We start from the raw sequence: 6,175 nt of genomic DNA, 5'->3' as shown, positions 1-6,175 counted from the left end.
CGAGTTCTGTTAATTAGTCAGGGTTCATTAACGGGATCAATTTAAAGGCTCTCATTCACAGTCATACCGCTGTAAACAGCACTAACTACCATCGTCTATGTCATTAAAACCCTTTTATGTTTGAAAAGCTTAATTAATGTGGACTTCATGGACAGATAAGGCTGGTTCTGGTTCTGGTTCTGGCTCCAGTTCTGGTCCTGGTTCTGGTTCTGGTCTGGTTCTTGTTCTGGTTTTTGTTCTGGTCCAGGTTGTGGCTGTGGTTCTAGTTCTGGTCCTGGTTCTGGTCCTGGTTCTGGTTGGGGTTCTTGTTCTTGTTTTGGTTCTAGTTTTAGTTCTGGTTCTAGTTCTGGTCCTGGTTCTGGTCCTGGTTCTAGTTCTGGTTCTTGTTCTTGTTTTGGTTCTAGTTTTAGTTCTGGTTCTGGTTCTTGTTCTTGTTCTGGTTCTGGTTCTAGTTCTGGTCCTGGTTCTAGTTCTGGTTCTGGTTCTGGTCTAGTTCTGGTTCTTGTTCTTGTTCTGGTTCTAGTTTTAGTTCTGGTTCTGGTTCTTGTTCTTGTTCTGGTTGTGGTCCTGGCCCTGGTTGTGGTCCTGGTCCTGGTTCTTGTTCTGGTTCTGGCCCTGGCCCTGGTCCTGGTTGTGGTCCTGGTTGTGGTCCTGGTCCTGGTCCAGGTTCTGGTCCTGGTTGTGGTCCTGGTCCTGGTTGTGGTCCAGGTTCTGGTCCTGGTCCTGGTCCTAGTCGTGGTCCTGGTCCTGGCCCTGGTCCTGGTCCTGGTCCTGGTCGGTGTTTGGCTGTGGTCCTGGTCCTGGTCCTGGCCCTGGTCCTGGTCCTGGTCGGTGTTTGGCTGTGGTCCTGGTCCTGGTCCTGGTCCTGGCCCTGGTCCTGGTCCTGGTCCTGGTCGGTGTTTGGCTGTGGTCCTGGTCCTGGTCCTGGTCCTGGCCCTGGTCCTGGTCCTAGTCCTGGTCCTGGTCCTGGTCCTGGTCGGTGTTTGGCTGTGGTCCTGGTCCTGGTCCTGGCCCTGGTCCTGGTCCTGGTCGGTGTTTGGCTGTGGTCCTGGTCCTGGTCCTGGTCGGTGTTTGGCTGTGGTCCTGGTCCTGGTCGGTGTTTGGCTGTGGTCCTGGTCCTGGTCCTGGTCCTGGTCCTGGTCGGTGTTTGGCTGTGGTCCTGGTCCTGGTCCTGGTCCTGGTCCTGGTCCTGGCCCTGGCCCTGGTCCTGGTCCTGGTCGGTGTTTGGCTGTGGTCCTGGTCCTGGTCCTGGTCCTGGTCCTGGCCCTGGCCCTGGCCCTGGCCCTGGCCCTGGCCCTGGTCCTGGTCCTGGTCCTGGTCGGTGTTTGGCTGTGGTCCTGGTCCTGGTCCTGGTCCTGGCCCTGGCCCTGGTCCTGGTCCTGGTCCTGGTCGGTGTTTGGCTGTGGTCCTGGTCCTGGTCCTGGTCCTGGCCCTGGCCCTGGTCCTGGTCCTGGTCCTGGTCCTGGTCCTGGTCCTGGTCCTGGTCGGTGTTTGGCTGTGGTCCTGGTCCTGGTCCTGGTCGGTGTTTGGCTGTGGTCCTGGTCCTGGTCCTGGTCCTGGTCGGTGTTTGGCTGTGGTCCTGGTCCTGGTCCTGGTCCTGGTCGGTGTTTGGCTGTGGTCCTGGTCCTGGTTGGTGTTTGGCTGTGGTCCTGGTCCTGGTCCTGGTCCTGGTCGGTGTTTGGCTGTGGTCCTGGTCCTGGTCCTGGTCCTGGTCCTGGTCGGTGTTTGGCTGTGGTCCTGGTCCTGGTCCTGGTCCTGGTCGGTGTTTGGCTGTGGTCCTGGTCCTGGTCCTGGTCCTGGTCCTGGCCCTGGTCCTGGTCGGTGTTTGGCTGTGGTCCTGGTCCTGGTCCTGGTCCTGGTCCTGGCCCTGGTCCTGGTCCTGGTCGGTGTTTGGCTGTGGTCCTGGTCCTGGTCCTGGTCCTGGTCCTGGTCCTGGTCGGTGTTTGGCTGTGGTCCTGGTCCTGGTCCTGGTCCTGGTCCTGGTCGGTGTTTGGCTGTGGTCCTGGTCCTGGTCCTGGTCCTGGTCGGTGTTTGGCTGTGGTCCTGGTCCTGGTCCTGGTCCTGGCCCTGGCCCTGGCCCTGGTCCTGGTCCTGGTCGGTGTTTGGCTGTGGTCCTGGTCCTGGTCCTGGTCCTGGTCCTGGTCGGTGTTTGGCTGTGGTCCTGGTCCTGGTCCTGGTCCTGGTCGGTGTTTGGCTGTGGTCCTGGTCCTGGCCCTGGTCCTGGTCCTGGTCGGTGTTTGGCTGTGGTCCTGGTCCTGGTCCTGGTCCTGGCCCTGGCCCTGGCCCTGGTCCTGGTCCTGGTCCTGGTCGGTGTTTGGCTGTGGTCCTGGTCCTGGTCCTGGTCCTGGTCCTGGTCGGTGTTTGGCTGTGGTCCTGGTCCTGGTCCTGGTCCTGGTCGGTGTTTGGCTGTGGTCCTGGTCCTGGCCCTGGTCCTGGTCCTGGTCGGTGTTTGGCTGTGGTCCTGGTCCTGGTCCTGGCCCTGGCCCTGGTCCTGGTCCTGGTCCTGGTCCTGGTCGGTGTTTGGCTGTGGTCCTGGTCCTGGCCCTGGTCCTGGTCCTGGTCCTGGTCAGTGTTTGGCTGTGGTCCTGGTCCTGGCCCTGGTCCTGGTCCTGGTCGGTGTTTGGCTGTGGTCCTGTCCTGGTCCTGGTCCTGGCCCTGGTCCTGGCCCTGGTCCTGGTCCTGGTCCTGGGCGTGGTTTGGCTGTGGTCCTGGTCCTGGTCCTGGTCCTGGCCCGGGCCCTGGCCCTGGTCCTGGCCTGGTCCTGGTCGGTGTTTGGCTGTGGTCCTGGTCCTGGCCCTGGTCCTGGTCCTGGTCGGTGTTTGGCTGTGGTCCTGGTCCTGGTCCTGGTCCTGGCCCTGGCCCTGGCCCTGGTCCTGGTCCTGGTCCTGGTCGGTGTTTGGCTGTGGTCCTGGTCCTGGTCCTGGTCCTGGTCCTGGTCGGTGTTTGGCTGTGGTCCTGGTCCTGGTCCTGGTCCTGGTCGGTGTTTGGCTGTGGTCCTGGTCCTGGCCCTGGTCCTGGTCCTGGTCGGTGTTTGGCTGTGGTCCTGGTCCTGGTCCTGGCCCTGGCCCTGGTCCTGGTCCTGGTCCTGGTCCTGGTCCTGGTCCTGGTCCTGGTCGGTGTTTGGCTGTGGTCCTGGTCCTGGCCCTGGTCCTGGTCCTGGTCCTGGTCGGTGTTTGGCTGTGGTCCTGGTCCTGGCCCTGGTCCTGGTCCTGGTCGGTGTTTGGCTGTGGTCCTGGTCCTGGTCCTGGTCCTGGCCCTGGTCCTGGTCCTGGTCGGTGTTTGGCTGTGGTCCTGGTCCTGGTCCTGGTCCTGGTCCTGGTCGGTGTTTGGCTGTGGTCCTGGTCCTGGTCCTGGTCCTGGTCGGTGTTTGGCTGTGGTCCTGGTCCTGGTCCTGGTCCTGGTCCTGGCCCTGGCCCTGGCCCTGGTCCTGGTCCTGGTCCTGGTCCTGGTCCTGGTCCTGGTCGGTGTTTGGCTGTGGTCCTGGTCCTGGTCCTGGTCCTGGTCCTGGCCCTGGTCCTGGTCCTGGTCCTGGTCCTGGTCGGTGTTTGGCTGTGGTCCTGGCCCTGGTCCTGGTCCTGGTCCTGGTCCTGGTCCTGGTCCTGGTCGGTGTTTGGCTGTGGTCCTGGTCCTGGTCCTGGTCCTGGTCGGTGTTTGGCTGTGGTCCTGGTCCTGGTCCTGGTCCTGGCCCTGGTCCTGGTCCTGGTCCTGGTCCTGGTCCTGGTCGGTGTTTGGCTGTGGTCCTGGTCCTGGTCCTGGTCGGTGTTTGGCTGTGGTCCTGGTCCTGGTCCTGGTCCTGGTCCTGGCCCTGGCCCTGGCCCTGGCCCTGGCCCTGGTCCTGGTCCTGGTCCTGGTCCTGGTCGGTGTTTGGCTGTGGTCCTCTTCTTGTATGTTGGAGTGTTTGAAGGCGTTCCTTCGCAGACAAAGGTGTTTTTGTTCAGCCGGTCCAACAGAAGCAGGAGGAGGAGGTTATATAAGGAGGTTATGAAGCTGTTTCTGCTCTGGCTTCGCCGTTCATCGCCGTGATGCGATGCAGGTGCCGCGTGGGCGTTGGCACGGCGACCGAAACGCCGACACTTTGGCGAGAAGCGGCGTTGGATCGGTTTAAAGGCCAGAGAACAGCTGAGGAGTTCAAGCCCAGCCCAGAGAAAAGATGAAGTCCTGCAGAAGACCTAAAACCTCCACTGAGTCCTGAGGGAAGACGTTTAGTAGATTTAATTAAACTGTTCATGTTTGTTAACTTTGATTCACCTGTAAACCCATGAAGTTTAATTAATGACAGTGTAAAATAATCAATAAAATGAAGAAAAACTAATAAAAAAGCTAGAAAAATTGGCTGAAATGAAGCGAAAAAAAGTAAAAATGAACAAAAACAAATAGATAAAATTTTAAAAATGAATAATGAACCAACAAAATAATTAGTAATATGAACATTTAAGTCTGAAGAAAGTTGAAGAAAAAATCTGAATAAATTAAGCAAAAGAAAGAAAAAAACAGCAAAATGATAAATAAATCAAATACAAAAGGAACAAAATGAATGAAAAATTAACCAAATAATGAAAAAATAAAAAAAAAAAAAAAAAAAAAAAAAAAAAAAAAAAAAAAAAAAAAAAGCAGCATAATGAACAACAATAAATAAAACAATAAATAAAATGTAAAAAAAAATATTAAAATAAAAAAAACGAAAAAAAAAACCGTAACAAGTTGAACAAAATTGCAAAAAAGGCAACAAACTGAAGAAAAACTAATAAAAAAGCAAGAAAAATGGACTGAAATGAAGCAAAAAAAACCCCAAAACAAAATAAGTAACAATGAACAAAACAAAGTAATAGATAAAATAAACAAAGTGAAAAATGAATCAACAAAATAATAAGTAACATGAATGAACAGCAAGTATGAACAGCGTTGAAGAAAAAATATGAATAAACGAAGCAAAAAAATTTATATGTATATATAAAAATCAAACAAAAAGGAACAAAATGAATAAAAAATGAACAAAATAAAAAAAATGTATATATAAGAATGTGCTGTAAATGCTGTGGGACTTGTTCTGTGGTGGATTACAAAGGCTTAATTATGGGTTTAGCGCCCCCCGGTGTTCGTTAGCGGTCTGTCTTCGTTAAACACTGCTGTGCTTTCCATGTTCGTCGTCGGACCTCGTTTGTCTAATTGGCGTCGGATGTGAAGCCTCGGGCGACGTTAATGAGTCTGAGTGTCGGCCGTTTGATGTTTTACAGGAAAACAAGCGGCGTTTGGCGAGCTACGTGTCGGAACGTGCCGTCTGCACATGTCGGACTTTTACGGCGTCGACACTTCAAAGCAGATGAAGGTCAGGTCACATGACGCGTCTCAGGAACCTTCGACGCAAACCAGGAAACCAGAAACCGAACCAGGACGCTAGTGCCGCAGCGTCGGACAGTTTGACCACCAAGGGTTTTACGGTCATTTGGTCTCATTTCCTCATTTTCACCTCGTTTCGTCTTTTACGACATCTTGTTGCAGTTTTTAATTCTTTTTGTTTCATTTCATCTTTTCTGAAATTTTTATTGGAATGTTTTGTACGTCTTCGCTTCGTTTTTGTGTCTTTTACCAGGTTTTTCATCTATGGTTTTATGACATTTTTGTCAAGTTGCGACTTTTACTCAGTTTTTGTCTTACTACGTCTTTTATGGTGTTTTTATTGTGTTGCAGTTTTACTTTGTTGCATCTTTTATGATGTTTTTTCTCACAACTTTCATGTTGTGTCATCTTGTTGCGTCTTTTACCTCATTTTCGTCTCATTCTGTCTTTTACATTTTTGTTGCAACTTCTGGTCGTTTTCGTCTTATTGCATCTTTTACAATATTTTTTGTTTTGTGGTAATTTGTATTTAATTTTGCGTTTTTCTGTGTCTTTTGTTGGCATTTCTGTCTCGTCTTGTTGCAATTCTTATGTCGCTTTGTTTTGTTCTGTCTTTTTCAACATTTTTGTCGCACCTTTTACGACATTTTCATTTTGTCGCACCTTTACCTCGTTTTCATCTTCATCTTCATTTTCTGCATTTTGGTCTCATTGTGTATTTTACGACATTTTTGTCTCGTTGCAACATTTTTGTTGAAACTTTTATGCCTTGTTTCGTCTGGACCCGGTCCAGGACCAGGTACAGGGGTGCCTCCTGATCCAGGTTCAGATCTGTAAC

Source organism: Sphaeramia orbicularis, chromosome 2, assembly GCF_902148855.1.
Source record: "Sphaeramia orbicularis chromosome 2, fSphaOr1.1, whole genome shotgun sequence".
Lineage (NCBI taxonomy): Eukaryota > Metazoa > Chordata > Actinopteri > Kurtiformes > Apogonidae > Sphaeramia > Sphaeramia orbicularis.
Note: the sequence above shows the minus strand (reverse complement) of the source record.